The sequence below is a fragment of the Myotis davidii genome, unplaced genomic scaffold (genome assembly GCF_000327345.1).
Source record: "Myotis davidii unplaced genomic scaffold, ASM32734v1 scaffold49, whole genome shotgun sequence".
Taxonomy (NCBI): Eukaryota; Metazoa; Chordata; class Mammalia; order Chiroptera; family Vespertilionidae; genus Myotis; species Myotis davidii.
The window spans coordinates 4909236-4917093 of NW_006300375.1; the positions used below are offsets into that span (position 1 = coordinate 4909236).

At 49.9% G+C, this 7858-nt stretch overlaps 2 non-coding genes across 2 annotated transcripts; both read left to right on the plus strand.

Moving 5' to 3' along the window:
• Window positions 1-3696: 3696 nt before the first annotated feature.
• TRNAC-GCA lies at window positions 3697-3768 on the plus strand. The gene has a single exon. It is a non-coding gene; the product is annotated as a tRNA-Cys (tRNA).
• A 1018-nt stretch (window positions 3769-4786) lies between these two features.
• On the plus strand, window positions 4787-4858 carry TRNAC-GCA. The gene has a single exon. It is a non-coding gene; the product is annotated as a tRNA-Cys (tRNA).
• Window positions 4859-7858: the final 3000 nt, after the last annotated feature.

Genomic DNA, 7858 nt, shown 5'->3' on the forward strand with positions numbered 1-7858 from the left:
GCTCCCTCCCAGCTCTGGGTCTTGGCTTCCTCATTTGTAAAACAAAGAAAGGTGGGGTGCTGGTGTTAAAGGCCCTGAAGAACTGATGGTGGCAGTTCAGTTCCTTGCCTCAGTCTAGAGTCAATAAATATATATTGGGCTATGAGTGTGTGCACATGACCTGGTTCCTGCTCTCTGGTATAGACAGCTGCGGTACAGGGCGGTTTCTGGGTGGGCTGCTCCGCACTAGCACAGGGACTCTGCTGCTGCTCACACCTGCCAGATTTCCCACAGCACACTGTGTGTGTCTGTTTGCGGGGGAGGGGACGAGGGTGCTCTAGAACACTCACAGACTGAACTAGCACTCGGTATGCATCAGTGCCCTGGGAAGTTTTCAGGACTCAGGTTTCTCACTCACTTCCTTTCTCCTGCTGGGCTGTGTCCCTGGGTGAAGTGGTTGGTTAAGTAATTGACTAAGCTCATATCTCTGTGTGTGGTATAGCTGGGATTCAAATCCTTCACACTCTTCATTTATTGTGGTAATGCTTTGTTAGTTCATCTTATATTGCCTCTGGGTCTTGGTTCAAGATTCTTCCCATGGGGGCCCTGTGGAGTCCAGCGTCTGCTGTCTTTGACAGTCTTCCAGGTGGGCTCTGTTTGGGGGTCTGACCAATGAGGCCTTTGGGTGCCTGGAAGAAGTTTCCCCCTATTCGAGAGCATCCTGACCTACCTGTAGCTGGAAATGGCTCTGGACCCCTCTCCTGGTGGCTGACTCACCTTATGTCTAATACGGGAATGGCATATGGGGAGGCTCAATTCCAATCTATAGAGACCTCCCTTCTGGCCATCTTGGCTGCCATTCAGCCCATGGAAAGAAGATGAAGTCCTAGGCACTCTGACTAAAGAGCTTGGAAGGATGGATGGACAAGGACAGCTGAAGAAAAGAGAAGCTGGCCGACTTTAAGAAAACAACCTTGTATAGAATTGTACACCTAAAGCCTATATGACTTTATTAACCAATGTCACCCCAATAAACTCAATTTAAATAAATGACCTTTAAGTTCAGGAACCAACTGCATGGCAAATGGGCTGTGCTAGGGGAGCTATTGCAGAGGCGGCTGGAGAACATGGAGAACCTGATGAGGAACAGGAACTTCTGGGTCCTGCGACTGCCCCCGTCCCTGGCAGCAAGAGGTACCAGGAACAGGAACCAAGTAGAGGTGGAGGATCCTGCTTGGATTCAACAAGCGCCTTAGACTCAGTGGAGGGAGAGCCCGTAGCTGCAAAGCCTGACCTCTTGGCCCCTAATTTCAGTAACCAGTTGACTTTAAAGGGCTTAAAAAATGTCAGAAGAGCCCAGCTTGTGTGGTTCAGTGGTTGAACATGGACCCATGCACCAAGAGGTTGCTGGTTCAATTCCCAGTCTGGGCACGTCCCCATATTGCGAGATTGATCCCTAGTGGGGGGTGTGCAGGAGGTATTCGGTTGATGTTTCTCACTAATGATTCTATCTCCCTCTAAAAAAAAAAAGTCAATGAAAGCATTCTTTTTTTTTTTTTTTTAATTTCAGAAGATGCCCAGCCAGTGTGACTCTGGTTGAACATAGAACTATGAACCAGATCACAGTTCAATTCCTGGTCTGGGCACATGCCCGGGTTGGAGACTCAAACCCCAATGTGAAATGTGCAGGACGTAGCCAATTAATGATTTGCTCATCATTAATGTTTCTATCTCTCCCTCAATAAAATTAATAAAAATATTTTTTTTTGATGTCAGAAGAAAAGTGGGACATAGCAGAAAGATCTGTGGCAGGTGGAATGGATATGATTGTACCTATTACTCCAGAATGACCTCTGAGGGAAGGAAAATCACAGAAGACGTGTCTGTACCAGGAGAGGGGACCAGAACCCAAGAGCCCTGACCTTGGATCCTTTTAGCCTCTGGTCCCTGCCTTATATCTGAAGCAAACATAATGAAAGTGCATTGCTTTTGACCAACAATGCCCTCTTATTTGGGAATGGGGAGTAGAGCCTGAAACCGATTTGAGCTATTTCCTGAAATGGCTGTAACTCATGTTCCTGTGGGCACAGTCAGGTGCCTATGACTGTGAAGATATGACTACGAGTCTCAGGACCTGGAGACTGGCAGGAAGAACTCTCCCAGCTTGTCAATGAAGGGGAACCAAGAGACATCCTTGTCCCTGGGTAAGAGGCTGGCCCTAAATCCTTGGTTTTCTTTCTTCATTGAATCCAATGAGCCTGTGGGTCTGAGTGCTGGCAGCACTTTGAGATCATTTATCAGCCCTCTGTCTTCAGGAAGGTAGAAGTGCCCTTAATTCCCATTTTCAGATGTTATGGATTGAAAGGCAGGGAGGTTAAATGACTTGCCCAAGGTCTCATGGAGATGAACTATGAATTGGCCTTTGCTCCTCAAAGTCTTGCCCTTCACGGGGCACCAGAGCCTGCAGGAAGTTCTGTCTCTGTGAGTGCTGTTACTGCTTCCCTGGGGTTAAGGAGCCTTTGGCCACTAGGCTGGGCCTCTAAGCAGGGGTGGCAGGACAGGGAGGTGTGTAGCAGGCAGGGCCTGGCCGAGGTACCCCTACATCAGAGGTCCCTCCAACCCAGTTCAGCTCGGCCATGGAGCCGGGGTTGGCTCCTGCATGGGGTTGAAATGAGCTCCGAGGGTTTGGGGCATGAGGTCCTCATGGGCCTTGGGTGGGACCTGTCGTATTAGCAGCTTTCAAAGAATAACCCAGCAGTGACTTTATTGCGTTACATCCTCTCTGTAAGCTTTCCAGACACATCAGGGGAGAGCTCTGCTCCTCCCTCAGCCAGGTCAGGCCTTGCTCTGGGGGCAGCTTATGCTCCCTCTGCTGCAAACAGTGGACCAGACAGTTTGGGGCAAGGCTGCTTCATTTACTGGATGCTTCCCAGGGTCTCCTCCTGCAGGAATTCTAGGAAAGGTGTAGATGGGTCTTCTTCACTAGGACTGGGCTTGGAGTTTTAACACGTTCCTCTGGGGATTCTGATGCCAGTTCATGGGCTGTGTCTCACACTCTTATGAGCCTTTGAGATGAGAGGACAGACTCCTTGCTGGCTGCCCCCCCATTCTCCCTGCTCTCACACAGCTGCCTGCCTCTGCTGTGCAGTCTCTTCTAGGCCCTGGGGGCTCACAAGCAAGTTACCAGGGTTCCATCCCCTCCTCATATCAGCTTTCCCTTTGAGAGGGAGTTGGGCTGGTTCACCTTTTCCTCCACCATGTTGATCATCTTGAGTGGATGACAGAGGTTGAGTGGGTGAAGCAGATGGTGGAAAGGGAGAAAGGGGCCTTCTGTCTCAGGGTGTGGTGTCCTGTCCAGACCTGCTCCTCTACCCATGCAGACCTTACTGCCCGCCAGTTCCCTAGCAGGAGAGAGCAGAGGGGGCCAGGGCTCTCTTAGGCTGGGAAAGCAATGATTGCCCACTGTAGAGCAGACAGAAACAGATGGCACAGGAAAGTGGAGCCAGAGAGGGAGAAAATGGAAGCAGGAAGGATGAGTCTGGCACATAGAAGGTGGTGAGCAGGTGTTTACAGGTGGAGGAGTGAGCAAGTGATGACAGTGAGAGCCAGGATGTCATAGGGCAGGCTGCCTGCTCCCAGAGGCGGGGCTGTAGGATTCCAGAAATAGGAGTCAGGTGCACAGTTGAAGAGGTGTAATTAAGGTTCATAAGCAGGTGTGGGGGTATAGCTCAGGGGTAGAGCATTTGACTGCAGATCAAGAGGTCCCCGGTTCAAATCCGGGTGCCCCCTTCCTCAACTCACTTTTAGTGTGAAGTGCTAAATAAAGAGCCAAATGATTGTTCTTGTCCCCATAGTTGCGCCTGGCCCCCCAATGGCTCCTCACACCCATATTGACTATGCTGTGTTCTAGGGCCGGTAGTGTGCTCTGGTGCTCCCTGGGCCTGGGTTCGGTTCTGGCCAAACTGTGCTGCAATTAAACAACACAAGGGTGGTTGTGAGGATTCAATGAGGTCATGGCTTGTCATGCTGTGTGTCATAGGCCTGCTTCCAGTGACAATGGCCGAGTCCCACTCCTGCCTTAGCAGGAAGCCAAAATGGTTCCCAGGTCAATGAGCACCATGTGTGACATCATCTCAAGCCTCCTTGAGCTCCGGACACGCCTGACCTACTCTTCCCTTTGTTCTTCCTCCTCCCTTTGCCTGAAATCCTCTCCAGCTTCTTCTGACAAACTCCTCCTTGTCCATCTCCCACAGGAAGCCCTTTCTGACTCTCCAGGCAGGGCAGCTCCTCACTCCCTGCTCCCACGCCTCTCTTCTTGGGCTTTGCCACTCTTTTGCAAAGTCTTTGCTTCATGATTTTGTCTCCTATTGGAACAAGGACAATGTTTAAGTCTCTGTTTCCTCAACATGGATGACAGGACCTGAACCTCACATGCTCTGTGTTTGTTGAGTGACTGAATGAGTGGAACAATGAGCACTCTCTTGAGATCTTAGAATAGGGACGAGGCTCCCCCAGAACTGAGTGTGATATTCACTGAGGACCTGGACCTGACCATGATTGTTCTAAAAAGTATGTGCTGGTTTAGGTAGAAAAACTATTGTAGACTCAAATGGACTTCCAAGGTGTTAAGGCGGGTGCAGTTATCATGACCTGAAGAAGAGGAGGGCTGAAGACAAGACAGTGAACTACAGTGAGAAGAGTTGCCATGTTCTGGGACATGCAGAAAAAACAGTGACATGTAGACAGGCAGCTATCCTACATGCAGGGCCATGAGTAAAACAGTGCTAATGAAAGATTATATGTAAATAGGGGTATTGCTCAAGGGTAGAGCATTTGACTGCAGATCAAGAGGTCCCTGGTTCAAATCCAGGTGCCTCCACCTTCTTTGACCCTTTTACTTACTGAGGCTGGTGCTGAAATTTCTGTCTCTTCCTTCCACATTTGACTATTAAATGTTATAAAATTTTCGGATTTGCATCAGCAACAGCTCCATGTATCTTCCCCTGACCATCATCCAGACAGCGCCCACTGTGGTCACATTAAACTGAAGAGACTGATGAAGTGAGCCCAGACCACCAGGACCGGGACTCTTGCCCTTCATGGCTTGTGTGGAGACTTCCTTTTCTTTCTCTTTACACATTCATTTTCTCAACCTCACTGTAATTTCCAGAAAGAGACTGACCCCTTCTTCTTGTTGCTACCACTTGTGAAATTTGGAATTACATCTTCCTACTTCCCAGGGGTGACTGCAAGGATTTGAGAACCATGTCAAAAGTGAAGGCTCTGGCCCAGCCGGTGTGGCTCAGTAGATGAGCATCAACCCATGAACAAAGAGAGCACAGTTTGATTCCTGAACAGGGCACATGCCCAGGTTGCAGGATCAATCCCGGTGTGGGATGTACAGAGGCAGCCAATCAATGATTCTCTCATCATTGATATTTGTATCTCACTCTCGTTCTCCCTTCCTCTGTGAAATAAATAAAATATTTTTTAAATATCAGAAGAAAAGTGAGACACCCCAGAAAGGTCTTCTGTGGCAGGCGGAGTGGGGTTATTGGTATGGGTATGTTGTACCACTTAGTTACTGCAGAACGACCTCTGAGGGTGAGGACTGGCTTAGGGAAGGAAAATCACAGAAGATGTGTCTGTACCAGGAGAGGGGACGAGAACCCAGGGGCCCTGATCTTGGATCCTTTTTGCCTCTGGTCCCTGTCTTTTCTCTGAAGCAAACATAATGGAGACGCTTTTGCATTTGGCCAGCATTTGCCCAGCAATGCCCTTATTCGGGCCTGGGGAGTAGCGACTGGAGCTGATTTGAAGTATTTTACATCCCTGTCCCTGGGTAAGAGGCTGCCCTAAATCCTTGGTTTTCTTTCTTCATTGAATCCAATGAGCCTTGTGGGTCTGAGTGCTGGCAGCACTTGGAGATCATTTATTAGCCCTCTGTCTTCAGGAAGGTAGAAGCGCCCTTAATATCCATTTTCAGATGTTATGGAATGAAAGGCAGGGAGGTTAAATGACTTGCCCAAGGGTATCTCACTCTCGTTCTCCCTTCCTCTGTGAAATAAATAAAATATTTTTTAAATATCAGAAGAAAAGTGAGACACCCCAGAAAGGTCTTCTGTGGCAGGCGGAGTGGGGTTATTGGTATGGGTATGTTGTACCACTTAGTTACTATGAGGACTGGCTTAGGGAAGGAAAATCACAGAAGATGTGTCTGTACCAGGAGAGGGGACGAGAACCCAGGGGCCCTGATCTTGGATCCTTTTTGCCTCTGGTCCCTGTCTTTTCTCTGAAGCAAACATAATGGAGACGCTTTTGCATTTGGCCAGCATTTGCCCAGCAATGCCCTTATTCGGGCCTGGGGAGTAGCGACTGGAGCTGATTTGAAGTATTTTACATCCCTGTCCCTGGGTAAGAGGCTGCCCTAAATCCTTGGTTTTCTTTCTTCATTGAATCCAATGAGCCTTGTGGGTCTGAGTGCTGGCAGCACTTGGAGATCATTTATTAGCCCTCTGTCTTCAGGAAGGTAGAAGCGCCCTTAATATCCATTTTCAGATGTTATGGAATGAAAGGCAGGGAGGTTAAATGACTTGCCCAAGGTCTCATGGAGATGAACTTTGAATTGGCCTCAGACCCTCGCTGTCTTGCTTTTCACATAGCACCAGAGCCTGCAGGAAGTTCTGTCCCTGTGAGTGCTGTTACTGCTTCCCTGGGGTTAAGGAGCCTTTGGCCACTAGGCTGGGCCTCTAAGCAGGGGTGGCAGGACAGGGAGGTGTGTACCAGGCAGGGCCTTCCTGAAGTACACCTACATCAGAGGTCCCTCCAACCCCAGCTCAGCTCGGCCATGGAGCCGGAGTTTGCTCCTGTGTAGGGTTGAAATGAGCTCCGAGGGTTTGGGGTATGAGGTCCTCATGGGACTTGGGTTGGACCTGTGGTATTAGCAGCTTTCAAATAATAATCAAGCAGTGACTTTCTTGCGTCCCACCCTCTCTGTAAGCTTTCTAGACGCATCAGGGGAGAGCTCTGCTCCTCCCTCAGCCAGGTCAGGCCTTGCTCTGGGGACAGCCAGTGGACCAGACAGTTTGGGGCAAGGCTGCTTCATTTACTGGATGCTTCCCAGGGGCTCCTCCTGCAGGAATTCTAGGAAAGGTGTAGATGGCTCTCCTTCACTAGGACTGGGCTTGGAGTTTTAACACATTCCTCTGGGGATTCTGATGCCAGTTCATGTTGGAGAACCAAGACTTAGGGGAGCACAGGAAGTTTGAAAACATCTCCAGGCTGAGTAAACCAGCCCATGTGGTCCTGGACCATCCTCAGTATTTCTGGACAAAAGACCTACATCCCCAAAGTCCCATGAGCACCATAGACACCCCGGGGGACTGCTTCCGTGTGGAGGGGAGATGGAGTGCATGGCACTGGGAAGGCTTGAGAGCATTCAAAACCTTTCTGGCTTTTCCATCTATGAGTAGGGTGAGGGGGTCGCGCTCTCTATGGCTGTGTCTCACACTCTTATGAGCCTTTGAGATGAGAGGACAGACTCCTTGCTGGCTGCCCCCCCATTCTCCCTGCTCTCACACAGCTGCCTGCCTCTGCTGTGCAGTCTCTTCTAGGCCCTGGGGGCTCACAAGCAAGTTACCAGGGTTCCATCCCCTCCTCATATCAGCTTTCCCTTTGAGAGGGAGTTGGGCTGGTTCACCTTTTCCTCCACCATGTTGATCATCTTGAGTGGATGACAGAGGTTGAGTGGGTGAAGCAGATGGTGGAAAGGGAGAAAGGGGCCTTCTGTCTCAGGGTGTGGTGTCCTGTCCAGACCTGCTCCTCTACCCATGCAGACCTTACTGCCCGCCAGTTCCCTAGCAGGAGAGAGCAGAGGCGG